The 22,465-nt window shown below is 46.7% G+C and overlaps 1 protein-coding gene across 2 annotated transcripts in view; it reads left to right on the plus strand.

The window, feature by feature from the left end:
* The window catches only part of KIAA1549L (KIAA1549 like), a 248,584-nt gene that overhangs the window by 29,841 nt on the left and 196,278 nt on the right, over positions 1-22,465 (plus strand). The gene's annotated exons all lie outside the window — the stretch shown is intronic.

Here is a 22,465-nt window from a genome sequence, read left to right on the forward strand (position 1 = left end):
CAACTGTACGATTTATGCAGCGGGGAAAGGCATGCACTGATATAGGTCAGGGAGGTTGATCTACTCTCCTGGGAGGGTGGGAGATTGCCTCCAAATTAGGGAGTTTCCTGTACACGATGGAAGTGTAGGCAAGTATGCAATAAACACAATAAGTTATATATAAAAGGTAAATCATATATGAGATTATATTGAGACACACAATTATGCTTTCCAATAAAATATTATTGGGTGTTTCTGGACTATGACTGGGCTGTGCCTATGCAGACGCACAGAGATGGTCTGTCTTATGCGCGGGTTATCGGAGTGTCGCAGGTGTTTCGCTGATAGTGGTTGTGAGCTCAGATACATCATTGCTCACGTTGGAGGCCATACTCTGACGGGCAATCAGCACCTTACATGAGGTTGGTACAAATTTCTATGGTTGCACCTAAAGAATCGGAAAGTGGGCGTCTCAGTCCTTGCCCATTCAGAAGCACAGCTGTACACCGTGGAAGGGCTTGTAGTTATGGGCGTAACTACCGTAGGATCAAGGGGTGCAGCCGCTATGGGAAACAGAAATGAGGGGGCCCATCTTCCTTGTCAAAGTTACATGTACTATACCGTATGCAATTTTCACCATTGGGTGGTACATAGGGGCAGAGCCGTAACTAGACTTTTTGGTGCCCCCCATTTTTCGAATAGGGACGCACCCAAAAAAGGGCCATGGCATCATGGGGAAGGACCAGGGAAGAGATAGGGGAGGCCAGGAGATGCTGGGGATGAAATAAGAGGAAGCTACAAGTGTGAATTATAATAAACATAAAATTGACAGGCCCAAACAGCACCCCCTGCCCTGCGGTGCCCTGTGCCATGGCACAGGCCGCACTACCCTAGTTACGGCCCTGCATAGGTGTCCTTACAAACTATTGCTATGGGGCCTTCAAATACCTAGTTACGTCACTGCTTGTAGGGGTCACAGATGTCCGAACGGAAAAAGATGCAGACATCAGGCCCTAACTATGAAGACAGCTAACATGGTTGGAGACCTGTTAAATCTTATATGGAGCAGCCAGTGAGTTTATGGTATTGAGAGCAGTGGAAGCGAATGCTGGCAGTTTTGAGAAGTGGATAATACAGTTTCTGGGACCTTGAGAACAAATTAATTTGATCTCAATTAATTATGGGAAATTGATACTTACCAGGCCCCCTGTCGGGATCTTCATCTGCCGGACTTCCGGCGTTGGTATTTCATCCGCCGGGCTTAGGTCTGGCAGTATGTCATACTGATTCCAGCGCACACATATTCCGCAGCTCCTTACAGAGAATATCTGGCCATTCACATCTGTCCCTGCCCATAATGGAGCTTACAATCTGTATTCCCTGCCACAAGCACACACACATGCACACTAGGGTTAATTTTTGTTGGGGGCCAATAACCTACCAGTATATTTTTGGAGTGTGACGGAGGAAACTGGAGTACCTGGAGGAAACCCTCGCAAGCACATGGAGAATATACAATCTCCACACAGATAGGAATGTGGTAATCGAACCCACAACCTCAGTGCTGTGCGGCAGTAATGCTAACCATTATACCTTGTGTATATATATATGACTATAGTGTGTAGAAAGTATTATAAATCATGTATCAGCTTAGAACTTTAGGTGAGTACTGGCACCCTTTTTCTGAGAAAAAGCACACTATGTACATGTATATGTTTGTTCTGCATTACTGATTTGTTTCATTCTGTTTTGCACTGTGAGATTCCGAATCAGTATGAGTTACCCATCCTCTCCAAATATGGCACCAGAGAACGATCAATGGTGTTAGCAAAACCCTGCAGTCTGTAAACAGTAATTTGTGCTCCTTTATCAATTACCCACTCAAGGACAATCTATTTTTGGTCATACTATAATGGGAATTAAATGTCGTAGAGAGAGATCATTAATCTGGGTGGTAATATGCAATTAGCACTTCTAGTCTAGTTATTGGAAACCCCAAAGTATTAGAATCTAGTCTAGTTATTGGAAACCCCAAAGTATTAGAATGTATTTCTAATTCCTGAACAACATCAATTCATAGGATAGATATTACAGGTTGAGTCCCCCATATCCACATATTCCGAAATACAGAATTTTTTTTACCATGACTGAGATAGTAAACCTTTGTTTTTTGATGGTTTAATATACACAAACTTTGGGCCTGATTCAGACCCTCTTGCGAGCGCTGAGTGCTCGCAAGCGTGTCGATACTCGCCAAGTGCGCATGCGCATGAGGGAGCCGGCTCCGTCGTGCTCATGCGCGAGACCCGCATAGCGACGGGCAAGCCGTCGCAATGGGTCTCGCTACAAAGGAGGCGTGCTGTCGATGTTGAGTGACAGCACGCCCCCTTTGGTGGGCGTGCCGGGGGCGTTGCTGCCCAGACGGAGGCGTTCCCATGGGAATGCCTACCGTCTGGTGCCGGCAGCACTGACATCACAAATGATGTCAGTGGGAGTGCTTTTGGCTCTGATAGAGCCAAAAGCACTCCAGGGCTTGCGGCAGACGAGGGTCTCGTCGCAAGCCCGATGGTCGCAATGGTCTTGACCATCGTGACCATCTTTTTGGCCGCTTGCTACAGCTGTGGGTGGTCACCCACAGCTATGCGAGCAGCCAGGAGGCTGCTCTAAAAAAAGAGAGGGAGGGCACTGATTCAGAGCGAGCGCTCTAAAAGAGCGTCCGGCTCTGTATCAGGCCATCTGTTTAAAGCACAAAATTCTTAAAAATATTGTAGAAAATCACCTTTAGGCTGTGTGTATAAGGTGCATATGAAACATAAATAAATTTCATGTATGTACACAAACATTGTTTGAGCCACAAAATTATTGAAAATATTGTATAAAATTACCTGCAGGATGTGTGTATAAGGTTTATATAAAACATAAATACGCTCTGTGTTTAGATTTGGGTCCCATTCCCAAAATATCACATTATGGTATGCTATTATTCCAAAATACGGAATATTCCGATATCTAAAATACTCCTGGTCCCAAGCATTTTGGATATGGGAGTCTCAACCTGTACTACACAAATGTTGCAAAATTTGTAATGGTTTTAAATAGAGATGCACGGTTCGGTTTTCGTGAAATACGAACACATCCGGATTTAGGGGTTCCGAGTTGAATCTAGTCAAAGTTCGGAATCACTTTGGGATTCCGAGTCCAGATCCGGTTCTGCAGTCAGTACGAAACTCGGATTTAAAAAACAAACTCGGGCTTTGGATTGTATTTAAGTTCCTCCCCAGGCGCCATGGCTTGGGAGGAACAGGAGCTTGGGAGAAGCATGCACAGATCACTAGGACCGGGCTCTTAGATCTGGCCCTGATCCTACAAATAAGGGGAAAAAAATTGCGTAGGGGTCCCCATATTTTTACAAACAGCATCGAGCTCCATCACTAGTAAGGTTGGGTAATGCCACAGCCAGTGGCGACATTTGATTATGGGTCCCCTGGCCAAAGCATTCCTGGGGAAGTGAGGACCCTCCCAATAAAGGGATCCCCTTACTCCAGTGTATCCCAGGCCGGAGCTGAAGCCCGGGTATATCCCCGCACCTCTGGGGGTGGGTGTGGGGTTGATAGGTGTAAAGAACAGATTGAAAGTAATATTGTCTTTTACATTAGGACTACATGTCCCAGCAAGCCTCCCCTGCATTCCGGTTCCTGGAGAGCCAGAAGTACCAGCATGTGGGGCACTAAGGGCCCACTGGTGCCTAAAGTCCCCCTGTTGTACTCTTGTCCAGTAGGCATTCCAGACGATGATTGTTCCTCTTCTCCAGTAGGCATCCTTGGGTCGGAAAATAACAAACTGCGCATCCAAACCAGATGGACATTGGAGCGCTGTATGTACATGCGGTCAACGCTGTTTGTCCCATACTTATTAGAAGTGAACTGATCTTTACTTTGAGCAGGGTCTAATGTCGTTTCGAAACCCAGCAAACCCGCCGCTTAGTAAATCGTGCCCTTCATTCCATGTCCGTGCTTTCCCCTTCAGTAACCAGGCAGAGCAGCAGGACAGTGTACCCTGATGGCACTGGTTTAGTGTCTACACATCTAGCAATGTGGAGGTTCTGAGACAGACACTACTTTCTACTTTTTTTTTGTTATGAGTTATACATACAGGAGCCTATTTATCTATAGGTCCTTATTGCAGCATATTGCGGCCATATCTGAACCGGCAAGAGGGTCACCTCCTCCTTCTCCGCGCCATCTTCCCAGTGATATTCGGATAGATGGCTCATGCGCACAAGATAGCAAAGGCACTGGCACGCTGCACGAGTCTTTGCTTTTACTGCATGGCGCCATATTTTCAAAGATGTCACTGGGACGATGGGACCGGGAGGATTGCGGGACCCATTTGCCGGCACCCGGTAGGTGTGCTCTGGGTGCAGGGTGTGCAGTGCACCACACATCTGACAACACCCATTGTAAATACGCCTATGCTTCCCCTACCTAAAAGTGTTGCCTGCATTAGCACTCACAACCTAGGCAGGTAACTTCCACATTGTTGGGTTAAAACAATGTCTGGTCCCCCTTAAAGAGCCACTACTAGGACTAGGCTATGACGGGCCAGAATGGGGACGTTATAACAGGGAAACAGTAACATTGGGCACTCCGTTCATAATGTCCTCCAGCCGTAGCCTGTTCAGCACTGCGCTGAATGCCACGCTGTAGTTTCGGTGCTATAAGGCTGTCGGCAAAGTCTATAAAATTACCAAATCTCCTGCAAACTCTACACTCCACGGCTGGACTGATGGATTTGACGGGGCGCCGCGTCTCTTCTGTCCTTGCGCCCTCTGCATGCAATGAATGCACAGTGCACACTGTACTGGGCTTTTGCAGGCTCAATCGCTGCTGGAGCAATCGATTTGACTTCATAGGTCACGACGAAGGCATGTCGCCGCACGTTGTTCCCGTCCGTGCTGAGGCTGCCTTGCCCAGGGTGACAAAAATCGTAATTTTGGCCTGGTCAAGCACACAAGGAGGCCACCAGTAGCACCTCTACACTGATCACACCTGCCTCTCCCGCTCCTCACATGTCGTCTCTCCTTTTTGTTCTATCTTGTGTGATCAACTGTCCCTCTGCTATCTATACATGGATGTCCAAATGCTGACTAAAGCTCAGTATGCCCAAAACAGAGCAGGTCTTCCCTCCTGCCAGAGTCACCACCTCCTCCCTAATCCTCCTCACTATCACTACAAACTGTATCAACGAGCCCCGGGACTGCCCACTTCACTCGGAAAGTGTCCAGGATCCAGGAGTCTGGTATACACTCCCGGGAGACTGGGAGTAATCGCCAAAGTCGGAGAGTGGTCAAGTATGCTCTACCACAGCCTCCAAGTATTTATACACTCTCTGAGTCCCTATTTCTGTATTACCCTCACTACTGTCCCAGCCTTCACAGTACAACACTGACTCCTCTTGTTCCAGCTGTGCCCTCTTCCAATTACAGTGTAAGCTCTCTCATGAAAAGGGCCCATTCTACCCTTTGTTTTTGTGTCTGCAATTATTTTGTCTACCTATAATGTCCCATTATTGTGTATGTCTCGGTTTTCAATATGTCCATTGCAATGAGGCATCTTACAAATCAACAACAATAATAATCAGTATGCGATCTGTACACCCTCACTACATTATCCCTATGATATCTTAATACTGATGTCTGGCATACACCTGACACAATTACTAATGGTTTTGAATGGATGCCTTCTGATGAAAGCGTGAGACACACACAGAAACACGTTCAGGGAAGTACTGAATGCTATCTCATTCTATGCAACTATTAAAATCTACTGAACAACTTGGGGAGGAAGTCTCTGTGTGGCAGCCGTGGATTCGTTAAAGCATCTTCGTAGCCACACGGATGACAACTTTTGCAAAGACAGCACTCCGGATCATCTATCCGCCATAAGGACTCATATACCACTGCAGGCTGTCAAACAAGAGTAAGAACCACGGAGTTTGCTGCCCCCAAATGTACTCAGCCTGTCAAACGTACCCCTCTCTCCCTGGTGCCTAACCCTAACCTCCCGCTCCCCTGCACATGTGCAGAACAGGACCTGAGCGAATGCCCCACCATCGGGTTACGTACATATCTGAATCGGGCCCAGTGTTGCAATAAGCCAGTGGTTTATACTCCGAGAACTAATTATTATAATCTATGCTTTGTTTTGGGTTGGGTATGGGATCCCGGCTGTTAGGATGCCAGCTGTCAGAATACCGACAGCGACATCTTGACCGCCAGAATCCCGATGCTAAAAGGTTATGGTGCATACACACGGTCATATTATAAAGGATGATTTAAACTATAACTATATCGTTTGATCGTTTACATCGTCCTTTTTTTTGCCCCATCAAACAACCAAACGATGCACGGGCACGGATGGTCGATATCGACCATTGTCAGTGCATGCAGGCCAACCTGGTCGATATTGACCAGATGAGCCTGGTTACTGTAGGGACCTTCGATCGTTGATCGAGGATTGTTATAGTAGCTGGAGGTTGGTTCATGTGCTGGATGTTCGATAACAATCATCCAGCACATGTAGGATGATCAGACAACGATATCTGGCCATGTGTACGGTCCATAAGTCTGCTACCACCATCCCTTACCTAGTGTTCACTCTAGCTCCGGCGGGAGGCAGGGCGCCAGAGCTAGAGAGGGTATGTCCGTGCGCGCGCCGAGAAGGGGGCGTGGTCATCAAAAGGGGGCGTGTCTATAAGACACGTCCCCTTTTAGTCACTCTTGGGGGCGTGCCCGGCACTTACGGACACGCCGGGCAGCCCCCAAGCCCTGCAGACAGGGAGAATAGATGCCGGGCGCATGCGCCCGGCGTCTATTCTCCGGCGGTGACTGGGTCCCCGCACATTTCTTCACCCGCGGGACACTGCGACCCATGGGTGAAGACGGTTCCCGCAGGCTGTTAGGGCAGGGCGCTTTTTGCCCTCCTTCTGGAGGGCAGGGCGCTTTTTGCCTTCCAGAAAGAGGGCAGGGCGCCGCGCCCCGCTAAAACAGCCTAGCGGGAACGCTACTTACCCCTACCCCTCCCTCTCTGGTGCCTAATCCTAACTTCCCAGCACCCTAAACCTAACCCTCCCCCGTTAGTGCCTAATGGTGCGTACACATAGTACGATCAGTCAGAAAACGATATCGCTGACTGATTGTCCTGCACCTTCCCGGTGTGCTGGATGATCGTTATCGTTCATCCAGCACACCACCAACCCATGGGCCAGCGATGGGTCCCTATGTAACCTGGTCGATATCAACTAAGTTGGTCTGCATGCACGGCCGATGGTCAATATTGTTATCATTCATACGTGCCCATGCATCGCTGGTCATTTGAGGGTTGGAAGGCACAAAATAATGAACGTTCTGAACGTTAACTATATGGTCGATATCGTTCTCATTCATATTGTGCATTTTTATCGTACTGCGTGTATGCACCATAACCCTAACACTCTCTAATACTTACCTTCGGGATGCCGGCGGTCGATATACTGAAGCCGGGATTCCAACTACTGTCAGGATTCCAGCGCCGATAATTAGACCATCGGCATCCCGTATAGTGGGATGCTGACTTTGGGCCTGATTCAGAGCCGCTCGTAAGCGGCCGCTCGTTCGCTCCGAGCGATGTTCGCACAACTGCGCATGCGTATGGGTTGTAATACGCATGCGCGAACCAGTCACTGCGGTCGGAAATTGTGTGCTCGCAAAATAGCGAATGTCTGCTAATTTGAGTGACAGAATGAGGCGTTTGTGGGTGGTAATAGGGGAAGGTGCTTGAAAACGGGGCATGCCAAACGGTCAAAACGGGCGTTTTAAGGGTGTGCATAATTAACAAAGCAGCGTCATCGACCACGTCTCTTAGCCTGAACTGCTCGCATGATTGCGGTAGGAAAATGCTACCACAAGCACTGCGAGCAGTTCATACGCCTTTCGATGTACTCGATTAATCTAATAAATAGCGGAGATGACGTAGGATGCGAGCGGCCAGGGGGCGTTTTTTTAAAAATAGCGAGCGCATATTTAGTTCGCTCGTTCAGACATAGAGGCGTCAACAGACCGCAAAGAGCGAGCACTCAATTTAAATAGCCGGCCCCTTTTTCTGAACGAGCGAGCGCAAATAGCGTCCGGCTCTGAATCAGGCCCTGCATCCCTTTGGTTTATATGTGGAGAACTAATTATTATATTCCAGGGGTAGACACTCCATCTGCTGTGCAGCTACACCACCAGGATACTCTTCCAGAATTTTGGTGTTAGAGCATGCTAAAACTGTGGCAGGGAATGCTGGGATGTGTAGTTCTACAGCAGCTGGAGTGCCACTGGTTGCCTACCCCTGTTCTGTGCAGCTAAGTCATTCCTCCCTCAAATTTGTGTGACTTCTATACATGTTTAAAGTAAACATTATGCATATGATCATTTAATGTTATTTTCTATATAAATTGTGCAATATTAGTGAAATATTGAATTGATAAATTAATGAGATTGTGTTATAGGCACCTTTGCCAACCATAGGTGAAACTAGACATTTAGTAATGGGTGGTCCTAGTTTCAAGCCCTCACCAGAACTTATGTCACCTTCAGTTTTGCAAATAGAAATTTTTTTTGAGGCAGTATACGCGCGCGCCGTAAAAAATAGGCGTGGCTAAGCATCACGAGGGGCGTAGTCACTTTAAATGGGGGCGTATCATTATGACACTCCACAATAGTGCCCCCAACTCACATTACGCCACACAGTAGTACCCCTTATTGCACATTATGCCACACAGCAGTACCCTTATTGCACATTATGCCACACAGTAGTACCCCTTATTGCACATTATGTCACACAGCAGTACCCTTATTGCACATTATGCCACACAGCAGTACCCTTATTCACATTATGCCACACAGCAGTACCCTTATTGCACATTGCGCCACACAGTAGTACCCCTTATTGCACATTATGCCACACAACAGTACCCTTATTGCACATTACGCCACACAGTAGTACCCCTTATTGCACATTATGTCACACAGCAGTACCCTTATTGCACATTATGCCACACAGCAGTACCCTTATTCACATTATGCCACACAGCAGTACCCTTATTGCACATTATACCACACAGTAGTTCCCCTTATTCACATTATGCCACACAGTAGTACCCCTTATTGCACATTACGCCTCACTGCAGTACCCTTATTGCACATAATGCCACACAGTAGTTCCCCTTATTCACATTATGCCACACAGTAGTTCCCCTTATTCACATTATGCCTCACAGCAGTACCCTTATTGAACATAATGCCGCACAGTAGTTCCTCTTATTCACATTGTGCCTCACAGAAGTACCCTTATTCACATTATGCCACACAGCAGTACCCTTATTCACATTATGCCACACAGCAGTACCCTAATTCACATTATGCCACACCATACCTCCCAACTGTCCCGCATTCAGCGGGACAGTCCTGTTTCTCTGGGACTGTCCCGCTGTCTCACCCGCGGGCCGCAGGGTCCTGCGGTGGTGGGGAGTTGGGGGAAGCAGAGCATAGTACGGGGGGAAGCCCGGGAGCAGCCCAGCATCTCAGAGATGCTGGGCACGCCCCTTACTGATGTAAACGGGGGATGTACCATTAGGCCACGCCCCCTTTATGACCAGGCCCAGCCCACTTTTCAGAAAGCACGGAAGTTCCGAATCTTGTGGGACAAATGTTGGGAGGTATGCCACACAGCAGTACCCTTATTACACATTATGCCACACAATAGTACCATTTATTCACATTATGCCACACATTAGTTCCCCTTATTCTCTTTATGCCACACATTAGTTCCCATTATTCACTTTGTCGCACAGTGTTGCCTCATCCACATTATGACACAGTAATGCCCCTTAATCACATTATGCCAGCCACAGTATAGCCCCTTACTCAATATTCATTTTATTTCCTCCGATAAGCCCTGGCCCCTTTTTTACTCTCTCCAGCCCCATGGATTCCTGAGAAAAGAAACCCTGGCTCCCCATTGGTCGACGGTGGCCATCTTTAAGTAGCCTTCTATGGGGGCAACCATTTTCTGTTAGCCCCTGATACTCTCCTGGCTGGCAGCCACGGGGTTACAGCAGTACAGAACAGCCGGGGAGCGGGCAAATGGGCGGTGTACCCCCGGACAACCCCTTAGTTTCGCCTATGTTGCCAACCAGTGATTAATGAGCACATTGGATGCTGAGACTGAACTTGCTTCTTAGTTTAAAGATACTTTTGCTTTTTTTAAGTGATGATCGGTCACAGTACACGTACTATACTCTTCATCATTGAGATTTGTGTCAGAAGAGACAGAATCTGCTTCTGTTATATAAGTGGTGTGTGTTACACTGAATAGACTGTGGATACACACAGGAGCAGTCACTAGCACGCTTGATGCTGTAAAATAATACCATTTAGAGACTGCATTGTGCACATGAAAAGGAGATTAATTTAACTTTGTCCTTTGTGTATTTCTTCCTAATAGAATTACGTAGGAGAGGGGTAATTTAGGGCATATTATCTTTATCATTAAGTTACAAGAAAGCAGGTCCAGCCAAGTGTATGTATTATTTTCTTAATGTTATAGTTGCTCTTTTCAGTCTAAAGAATAGTTTTCGAATTCCTTAGCGAGTGTACGGCATGCATATACAGTCACCTCCGCATCATGAACTTAGATGGCATGGTTGGCAGGGGTAAGAATCACTGCTACTTCAGTAGCAGTTTTAGGGATTGTGGGTAGTTAGGGACAGCTGATTTTCAGAGAAGCTGTCCCTGCACCAGAGCAATACTGAATTGAGGTATTGATTCATCAAGGATCACAATTGCAAAGATGCACGCAGGCAGTTTTGCAATTGCAATACTTGAAATAATGCAAATGCAGCAGGAGGTGTATGACATCCCCTGAGGCATTTGCGATCCCAGCACTGCGACGGAGGTCGCAGGCTGGAATCACCATCGCGCCCATCGGTGGTCGATGGTCGCGAGGGTGGATGGCACTGGTCCTCCGGCCAGCTGAGTAAGCCTCAGCTTACTCAGGCCGGCCGGTTTGCGAGCCCAGGACACTGCGTTGAAAAGGGGCGTACACACTCCCTGTTTCTGAGAATGACATCAGCCCACCCCCGTACCGCCCCTTAAATGCCTCTGCCTGTCAATCAGCAGAGGCATTCAAGGGTTTGTGCGCGACTACACAGGACCCATTCTGCACACTCACAGAATGGGTCCTGCGCACTCGCCCGATAATCGTGAATCTGCGATCACCAGTGAAGTTGCGTTTACTGCTGAATCAGGCCCTGAGTTAGGTATCCACCGACTCAGCTAGCAGCGAGTTGGATGTGTAATCATTAACAGCAAGTAACAAATGGCACAGGGAAATCACAGGTGTAAGGCGGTAGGCATTCTGTGTGAAATATAGAAGCCTTGAGCTTAGGAAAATGCTGGGCATTGTAGTGCGCTGGACATGAGCTGGGTAAGTTCACCTGCAAATGGTAGCTCTGGTATCCTGCAATATATCAGTGGTGGTACTTGCAGTTTTGTTTTGGCGCTGAAATGGCTCTGGCTGTGGTGAGAGTCACAGAGTCCAGCCTGCCTCATGAACGCAATGGAGAAAAGACCCCTTCTGACTGAGGTGTAGTGAGTCCTATTCACCACTGGCTCAGTGTAACTAGCAGGATGCTGGAGGGAGACAGAGCAGGAACGCGCTGCTTCCAACAAATTATACCATGGGTACCGCCAGAGGAGTAGTGACAGAAGCCAATAAGAAAAGGAGCGGAGAGGGGTGGTAACAGAAGCCAATAAGAAATGAGAGGGGCGGGGCAAAGAGTCGATCCGAGAGGGGTGGTGACAGAAGCCAATAAAGAAGGAGAGGGGAGGGGCAAAGAGTCGATGAGAGAGGGGTGGTGACAGAAGCCAATAAGAAAGGAGAGAGGAGGGGCAAAGAGTCGATCCGAGAGGGGTGGTGATAGAAGCCAATAGGAAAAGGACAGGAGAGGGGTGGTGTCAGAAGTCAGTAAGAAAGGAAAGGGGAGGGACAAAGAATCGATCAGAGAGGGGTGGTGACAGAAGCCAATAAGAAAAGGAGAGGGGAGGGACAAAGAGCCAATCACAGGGTAGAGAGGGGAGGGAATTAAAGAGCTGAGAAGTGAATGTAATCAATCTGACAGAATAGGAGAGGTGACAGAAGATGATCACAGAGGAGGGTGGGCCGGAGGGGAGACAATCTAGGCAGCTCGAGGGAGGATGAAATGTAGAAACGGATTTCAGATCCGTAACTCATTTAGGATATAGAGCAAACAAACACAAGATAAAACTAATAGGCGGCCCATGCATTTGGGAACCCTGGATGGCGCCCTCTGTCCATTTTGGCGCCCAGAGCGCATGCTCCGCTGGAACCACCCTCGCTACACCCCTGGGCACCGCACCACACCAAATCCAAACATGAAAAATTTTATATGCATTATTCTGCAACAAACTGGATGCATTGTAAAAATACATATATATATATATATATATATATATATATATATATATATAATTTTATATTTAATGTCCCTATTGAGCATACAGTATATACAAGTATAAGTATTATGCACTGTGCCAAGTTTACTTTCATTTGTAATCTGACTAACGTTGTTGCTTCTGGTATCTATTAAGCACAAGGAAAATAAATAGATAAAAGAAAAGCATGTGGGGACTCCAGTAACATTTGCCAGAGCTGAGAGTTGAGAGTCTCTGGCTGCAGATACGAGATTAATGTCCCATGCATGTGTTTGTCAGTCCTCCTTCCCTCCTTGCTGCAGTGCAGTGAGGTCACGTTGCTTTGTGATTGGTAATCTAGCTCTCCTCTGGGGACGATGGGAATGTGGTACACAAGAACCGGACTGCTGTTTTCAGGATAGATTTTCCTGTTGGTTATTTTCTACAGGACAGATAAGGCTCGGCATCGGCATACAACATGTTCCTGACGTCTACACAGATCATGTATGTTCTTTTCCCCTTTGACCAGAACCAGATCCATGAGAACAATAGCTACAAAGAAAGGGGTTATTGTCCCACCAGAAGGAGAAGGCACCAGGACTGATTTACAGCCAGGACCTGGAAACTGTTCCCAATGTATACTTCACACTGTCATCATGTATGCAGGACACCACCGCCAAGCACCTTTCCACAAAAAGAAGCCATTTCACACGGCCTCTTCTCCCCTCAGAAAACAAGTCCCTCACTTCAGAAGATGCTATGGTACCTGGCAGCTGAGGGGGGAAATAAGCATCGAGACATATACAGACAAGAAATATATTAACATGGATACCTGCAAAGTGCATAATTACGTAACAAAACATGAGGAAAGAGGGCCCTGCTCTTACACTCTAAGGGGTCTAGTTACTACGCAGTGTTAGGAGAGAGTGAAAAGTGATAAGAAAGTGATAAGGTGCCAGCCAATCAGCTCCCAACTGTCATTTTTCAAACACAGCCTGTGAGATGAAGTTGGGAGCTGATTGGCTGGCACCATATCACTTTCTTATCACTTTTCACTCTGTCTCCTAACACTGCTTAGTAACTAGACCACCATGGGGAATGGGGGGACACACAGAGAGAGTGTTTGAGGAGCAGAGCAGTGGGGTGCAACAATTGGAGATTTAGGACGCTAGGAGAAAGTCTGTTGATTGTGGGAGGGCATTCTGGAGGTTGGGAGCAGCGCAGGATAAATCCTGAAGGCAGGAGTGAGGGCATGTGATCAGGGAGGAGGAGAGGGCGTAGTCTTTGGCTGAGCTGAGAAGGTGAGAGGGTTTGTGAGTGGAGAGGAAGTTGGAGATATATTAGGAAGTAGTGTGGTTGAGAAGTTTGCAAGTGAGGAGTTGGAAATTGCTTTGGTATAGTATAGGGAGCCAGGAGAGAGACTGGAGGAGGGGGCAGTATAGGTGGAGCGGTGAGTGAGGAAAATGAGACGGGCAGAAGAGATTGAGCAGTCCGCTACATCTAAGCCCATTCCCACTGTTTACACCGGTTACCTTGACATCATTCAACTCCCCTGTCACTGATCAGCACAATAAGGGCTGGGTTGATTGACTTATTATAGTTTACAGTCATGGGAGGAATATCGCTCCTTGATACTGACTGGGAAAAAGAATGTATAAATGCTTCCAAGTAATCTCTTATAGGCTGTGCCCAGCTCTCTCCCACTAACCCTGGTGCAAATCAGGGGCAGCATGTGTGAAGCTCACATGGTCTGGGAATAGTGGGCAAGGGTTGGGGCATCTATGTGAATGCTAATGGGCAGAACTAATGGGCATGAGCTGCACTGATGTGTCTTGCACAGAATCGGGTAAATAAAAATAATTATGCTAACTACATATGTATAAATAGCCGTGGTAATAAACACCACAGGAAGTGTGAGCACGTAAAACATTATTAAATCAGCAAGGCTGCAGCAGAGAAAAATAAGGTCTTTATAGTGATTTATACAATATTACTACAACTGGCGGAATGAGTTTGCTGTTAGCCGTTCACCTCCTTCTAAATTTCAGTAATTTTCGTAATCCAGCTGTCTCTGTACTTTGCAATCCCATGGGGTATATTTACTACAGTGTGGGTTTTTAGAATTGGAGATGTTGCCCATAGCAACCAATCATATTCTACCAGTGACGCGCGGTGAGGTAATTGGCTGGAGAGGCACTGGCTAGTATCATAGCCAGATTTACAGATACATGTATCATATGAACCCGAGGGTTAATGGGGGCGTTATACAAAGGTGCAGCAGTATATAGTGCTGGAAATTTGGTATGGGATGTGCGGAAGAGGTAGACAGGGGAGGCAGTGCCTCACCTGCCATACACTTTTTACTCCAGAATTTTGACTATAAAATGATTAGAATAATGCAAAGAAGATATTTATAATAATATTTTCTTAAAAATGTTCTTATAATTTCTATAGTAAATCTGTGAAGTATACCTCTCCCTCTCCCCATCAGACTCCACCTCTCTACAGTCCTTCAAACGGGCTCTCAAGACCCACTACTTCATCAAAGCCTTCCAGCTCTCATCCTAACTTGCTGCTACATGCTCCTTCCTCCCTGCCTACCCCATCTGTGTCACTCCTGTTTATCTGCCTCTCCCCTTTAGAATGTAAGCTCTTATGAGCAGGGCCCTCTACCCTCTTGTGCTTCTCCCTACTTTACTTTCATCTACTTCTTACTCCCCACTAGGGCACCTAATACTTGGTTACTTATGCTCTGTTGCTTATCTGGGAGTAATGGTCACTAATGTAGCAATGTATATTATCCATGTCCTTGTCCTGCATTGTATTGTATTGTAAATGTACTGTAAGTCACTTTTTTGGTTATGTATTATGTAAGGCGATGCGGAACACTTGTGGCGCCATATAAATAAAAGATAATAATAATACCTAAATATGACAGGAAAGGCTCTGCTAACCTGCCTCACCTTACCGCACATCACTGTATAGTTTGACATTGTACAAGGACTCCAAAGTATCAGATTATTGTCATTGTTCTGCAACTCAAAACAGATGATTAACTATACAAATATTATATGACAAACAATCATCTCAGAAACAAATCCTGGGATTCCATTGGGGGTCCCGTCCCGTCCGCCTGTTTGTTTGGTGCCTCTGATTTAGATGTGATTTCTCTTATCCTCCAATTCATTACATTTTTTTGGTTTTGTAAAACTTGATTTTGTATCTATGTGGCCACCTCTGGCCAAATGTATATTTTCATCCTATGTTCAGTCAGAAGCGTGTCTATAAGCAGACAGTATAAAGGGCAGGGCAATGCACATCAGGATCCCTAGTAACCATAGCGATGCCTCCATAGGGCTTCAGGGCATCGTAACACTGAATATATTGCATTGACATTTCAGTTTCAAGATAAGGAACGAAAGACACACAATTAGATGATTATAATATCTAGAAGATCTAGAAAGGAATAGAAGGTACCTCTGTCAGGGTGAGTCCCCCTGGAAGAGAGATATCACAGCTTAAAGTGTTAGTTTGCAGGGTGACAGCGTTTTACACTTTGTATGAGAATGCTTTAATATAAGCCCTGCATAAATTAATGTGATAAATAGGCTGGAGACCTCAGGAGCAATCAGTGTTGCTTATATATTGATCTTATTAAATAATAATGTAATCTAGATATCAATTATATTCATTTTAATTACCATTTGGGAGGAGGGGGCTGTAATAGTCTGCTGGTGCGATGATTGCAACTTTCTGGTGAGATGCAAATTGCCAGATGTAATAGACTGTGGCTCGTCAGAATTTCACCATAATGAAACACACCTTGCTGCAAGTCACCGCCCTGATGCTGAAGATACAGGGTGCCAGGTATAATAACTCGGGAGTGGTAAATTCCGCAGAAGTGCGTCAAAAACAAATCGCCAAACAAAAGAGGTTCCTCTGGGCAGCGAGATAAATGGACGCAGCAAACAGTTGTGGCCTATTTCAGCCCAGGAAATGCTTATAATTAGCCACCCCTCCTGTTACCATCCAGAAACGCCCACTAAGATTGCCTCTCTCTCTCTCTCTCTGCGTCCAAATTTGTGCCTTCTGGCGGTAACCATCATCGCATGTGCAGTGCTTCCAACATCGTCCAACTGCGTGAATATCGGCTTCATGCGCAGTTATCGTGCACCTCTGAATCAGATTCTCTGCCTCTTCCCAAATATAATGAGGCACACGTATTCGCTAGGGGTCTGATAGAACACACCTTTGGACTTACAACTAGCAAGTTCATGTGGCTTCACAGCCTCGGTGTGGTCGCCCCATATGCTCCTGTAAGGAATCGGTATGAAAGACCGCCGGCCGCATGGAAATCCCGATCGTCGCTAAGGTAAGTATAAACTAACCTAACCCCCTAACCCTCCTTAGGGGTGCCTAACCCTAACTTCCCCCCCAAGTGCCTAACCCTAATCCCCCCTCTAAGTGCCTAACCCCCCCCTTCCCCGCTGCCTAAACCTAAGTCCCCCGGGGAGGGTGCCTAACCATAACCTCCCCCCCAAGTGCCTAACCATAATCCTCCCTGTAAGTGCCTAACCCTCCCTCCCCCTAGCCTAACCCTAACCTTCCGGGGGGGGTGCCTAACCCTAAGTCCCCCCCGGGTGCCCTAAACCTAAGCCTCCCCCCCCCGTGGCTGTCCGCTCGCGGCGCCCGGCATCCCTTCGATCGGGATGCTGGGCGCCTGTCTCATGGTGTCGGGGAAATGACAGGCATCTAGATATAGACGCCCGGCATTTCACCCTCGCCGGGATATGACAGTCGGGAAGCCGGCTGTCGGTATTAAGGCAGCCGGTTTCCCGATTGTATACCCTCCTGTAAAGGTTGTCGTTTATGGGAACACTTGCTGTTTGCTACATAATATTGCCCCTAAACAAGACAGGCCTGACCTGTCCTCTATTGTACCATACAGTGAGGAGCCAGGGGTCCCTCTACTGCCTTACCTTGTGCTGAACACAAGGGGGCAAGGCAGGATCAAGATATGTTCATTCAAGTGTATTATATGTGTGTTTTATTTTTCTCAGGCATCACTTATAGGGCCTGATTCAGGGGTGGACAAAGACGTGACTGCGGTTGCACCTTATGGCACTTTATACAAATGCTGCTGCAATGTCCTTCCCTGGTGTACGTCCGTGCCTATGAATGTGCTGGGACTGAGTCGCCCCCTTTCAGCATCCGTACATGCTGTAATTCCGCCTGGTGCGTCTATATACACCACTATTGGTCGCACCATGGAAACTTGCACCAGCCCTATGGCCTCCAATGTGAGCGACTGAGCGCACAACCGTTTCAGCGTCACTCCCATAACACGCCCATCTCTGTGCATCTGTTTCCCAATTCATTTGTGATTCCATGCGGCTCGATTGCAACAGCACCTTTTTGCGACACTCTGTGCAACGCATGCGCTGTAGGAGTTTTTAGGGTGTTTTGCGCACATGCAGTATAAAAAAAAAAATTTGCTCAACTCCGTCAACATCAGCCTAAAGCTGCATACACACATAAAGATTTTCTGTCCAACCATCCAACTAGTTGATTGGTTGGAATGAAAATCTGGTAAGGTATGGGAGAAAATGATGATCAGCAATTTGCTCCTAAATGCCAGAAAACAGATGAAAATGGTCATCAGACAAGTTTGTTAAATGATTTCCGGTGTTTGGGAGCAAATTGCTGATTGTCATTTGCTTTCATACCTTACCAGATTTTGTCATTCCAACCAATCAACTAGCTGGATGGTTGGACAGATAATCTTTACGTGTGTGTACCCAGCTTTAGCTGTGACTGTATAGGGCCTATAGAAATAGAATCACTTTTATTTATTTTGAACCATAGTTTTATTGAAAATTTGGGCTTGATCTAGAGTTAGGGGCACATACATACAAGGTGCAGTGTGCTCCAGGACAAAGCATGTTGCCGTGCAGGAGGTGCACATGCATATATCTGTTTGCATGCAGGAAACACGCTGACGGCTTTTGCATGAAGTGAGCAAATAGTGTTTTTACACTGAGATTTAGGGGCTGATTCAGAGACACACGCTGCTGCGATTGCTTTAGCGCAGGGTTTCCCAACCACGGTCCTCAAGGCACACTAACAGTCCAGGTTTTAAGGATAGCCATATTTGAGCACTGGTGACTTAATTAGTACCTCAGTTATTTTTATGTAACCATCTGTGTTTAAGCATGGATATCACTAAAACCAGGACTGTCAGTGTGCCTCAAGGACCGAGGTTGGGAATCACTGCTTTAGCGTCTTTTGCCACAGTTGCCTCTGCAACTTTATGGTAATGCTAGTATCAGCCCTTCTTCTTATGTATAAACGTGCATCTGACTGTGCAAGGACTGGGGCGCACACTTTTGAGTGACTTTAGATGCTGTAATACCAGTTGGTGCGTCTGTAGATGTAACCATTAGGCGCACCTTAGAAACTTGCACCAGCCCCATGCTAGGTATAGATTATCTCTCTCTCTCTCAGTATGGCCGCCAAAGGGAGTAATTAGGCGTCTGAGTTAGTAACCAGTTGTGCTACAAGCCTGCAACACTCCCATAACACACCCATAAGTGTCATGTGTCTGAATAGCCACCTCCCAGTCACCACCCAGCAACACCCATTTCACTTTGGGTACCGTGCTTCTCAATCGCAACCGTGCCTCTGAGCGTAATAACCGTGGGACACATGCGCTTTATGTCTTTTTAGTGACAGGGGAATGCCCAGTTAAAATACATTGATAATTTGTGAGGATTTCAGCATTGCATGCCACTCAGCTCCTTAGAATTAAACTAGGATAAACCTTTCAGTGATGCACAGTGACTGAGTACCCAGAAGACCCCCCTGACAGACGATTTATTTTTCCACTCTGGCTGCAGGGCACCATGTTATTAGGCCCCACCCACTCATGGAAAAATGTGGCAATTTGTGGGTCAGTGGGGAGGGGCGCAGCCAATATGACACTATTCCATTAGGATCACTAATGAAATAGTGCCCTCTCCTGCCCATCTACAAGCAGCAGCTGCTGCATGGTAAGTGTGTATGTGTAATGTATGTGTGACATATACATGTGTTCAATATATATATATATATATATATATATATATATATATATATATATATACATACATACAAATTCACCTGGCTACTGCAGGTTCAGAAATCAGTGCAGAACAGAAATCATTGCTGAGCAGAAATCTCTACAGACCAACATTGGAGACCATGACATATGAAAATGTGCTTGGAGTAAATGAGTAACTGTCAGTGCAGGTGCAGTGTGACAGTTGATCCTCCACCTGACTGCTCTTCCGTTGGAGCTCTGCCTGCCCCCTACTGGTACATATCAGCCTGTGCCTTCAGATCAGTGCAGTTTTAGGCACTGGAAGACATCCTGAGCGAACTTGCTTAAACAAAAATTTCAAATCAGAGACTCCATGGCCTACTTGGTGGGCACCATGTAGTCCTGCATGGCCCTGATTAACTTCAAACATAGCCAAAAACCTAATCCTGGTCAATCTACACCACCATGCTAACTTTAATGGAGCTAGGTACAAAACTCTAGCCGTGCATAAACGACAAACAGTCTGGCACACACACACTTTCTCGGATATTATAGAGACATCTAGGGCCTGATTCACAGTTTTATGCAATGTCGATCTTTTTACAGTTGAGTGAAGTTTTGCAGCTGCGTATGCGCAAAATACAGAGGGAAGTTTTGCTGCGCACACGTGAGCTGAAGTGGAGACGGCATTCACAAAGTATTGGTAATCACAACATCCTGAGGTGACCACTGCGATCCATAGGTGTTCCTGGGTGGAGTCGGGGAGGTGGCCGAAAGTGAACGCAAAAAGAGGCCAGTCTGTGGGCGTGTTATGGGCGTTACAAAGGTGTGTCTGCGATTGCGGCCATATTTAGAGTGAGATGTACCTGAATTTGCGCAGCCAAGTACTTACCCGAGGAGTCGATGTGCGTCTGATGATGCGTGGGGTGTTCTCAACCCCCTGCGGATCAAATCAACGCAGATAAGGAAAGAGTATGGTTTAGCAGCATCTGCTCGGTCCGTTGCATGCTAGTTTAGGTGGGGAGTCTATTGCTAGGCATTTGCATATTTTTCGCACATAGGCTGCGTGAGAAATCGCAGCTGCAAATGTCCTAGTGTGCAACTGTGCATCAGAGCCAGGGGCGTTTCTAGAGAGGAGGGGGCCCGTGTGCAGTCTCCGTCACGGGCCCCCTTCTGGCTGTCCGGTGGCCGACAGCGCACTGAGCGGTGCGCGGCCAGGGCCACATTTACAGACTCTGGGCATTAGAGTGTGCCCAGAGTCTATAGCGCATGCCCAGATCACCGGGAAAATGGCCGCAGCAGCCATTTTCCCTGTACTGCGCAAACAACCATTTTCCAGCCATTTTTACAGCGCAGACACTATGACCGGCGTTGACGTGGGACTCCGGAGAGGTAAGTATAATATGTGTGGAGGGTGTGTGGTGTGGGCCCCCCTGGACCCAGGGGCCCGTGTGCACCGCACACCCTGCGCCCATTATAAACACGCCCCTGATCAGGGCCCTAATCCCTAAACATAAAGCTGCAAAGATGGACCTTTTCTTTAAGTTATACACAACATTCTCTTTCCTTCTGCATTGATGTTTCTTCTGCAGTTAGAGGAAAAGACTCAGTAAAGTGGTCAACTGCCTTTAGCCTACTCCTCATCTATCATTATGTGGTACAATATGTGACTATAAAAAGTCTTTCCTCTGGTGCCTCACAAATGTGCATCCTGCTGTTCTGAAATTGCTTTCCCACTGTATTTTCTGAAAGCAGAAATACATTTGTGCTGTGTGTCCATTTTAGCACTCAACGAATATGTTCTATAAAAAAAGGCAACCTGTAGGAATGACAAAAGAACTTGTCTTTCTGTCAGAGTTGTCAGTATAATTGTATGCAAACGTTTTAACACCCCTGACCAAATTGCCTGGTTCATGGGGGCACATGTACTAACATGTGCCTTCAGCATCGCTTATCTCAGTGATGAAGGATGTCTAAAGGCGCATACACATTTAACGATTCGCTCCATGAGCGATATCGTTAAGTGTTTGCCGGGCTCAATGTCGTTGATGACATTGAGCCTATACACTGAACGATATCGTTCAGTGACTTCACCGGCAGCATCCCTGAACATGCACAAGCTGGGGATATCATCAGGCTGGCCTGAATGTTCAGGCGATGAAAAATATCGTTAACGATCCGCGGGAGCGCGCATCATTAACGATAACTTGAATACACAGTCACACTTGCCGATATTGTGAACGATATAGTTATCGTTCAATCGTTCACAAAATCGGCAAGTGTGTACACACACACGGATCAGTGCATGACTATATACACACACATAGCGGTATATTTACTAAAGTGCAGAATTTTAGAAGTGGAGTTGTTGCCCATATCAGCCAATCATATTCTAGCTATTATCTTCTAGAAGGTGCTAGATAAATGTTAAGTAGAATCTGATCGGTTGCTATGGGCAACATCTCCACTTCTAAAAACTAGGGATGTGCAGGCTCGGATAGGTTCGAGTTTGCACGTGGAGTTCGGATTTTTCCCTCCAAAAAAACGGAACTCAGAACGATGCAAAACGTCATCTTACATGGACGAACATCATCATTCCTGGTCTTTTGTCCAGGAATGATGATGTTCGTCCATGTAAGTTGACGTTTTGCCTCGTTCTGAGTTCCGTTTTTTTGGAGGGAAAAATCCGAACTCCACGTGCAAACTCGAACCTATCCGAGCCTGCACATCCCTACTAAAAACCAGCACTTTAGTAAATATACTCCCTGAAACGTAATAAAAAAGGATGATAACTCCACTCTCCGGTGATCTTGGTCCTGCCTGTATCGCATCTGCCTATCCTGATGTGGTACGTAATGATCCCACAAAACCACTAGATCTCAGTGACAGAGAAC

The sequence above is a fragment of the Taudactylus pleione genome, unplaced genomic scaffold (assembly GCF_031769625.1).
Source record: "Taudactylus pleione unplaced genomic scaffold, aTauple2 ptg000100l, whole genome shotgun sequence".
NCBI classification, from domain to species: domain Eukaryota; kingdom Metazoa; phylum Chordata; class Amphibia; order Anura; family Myobatrachidae; genus Taudactylus; species Taudactylus pleione.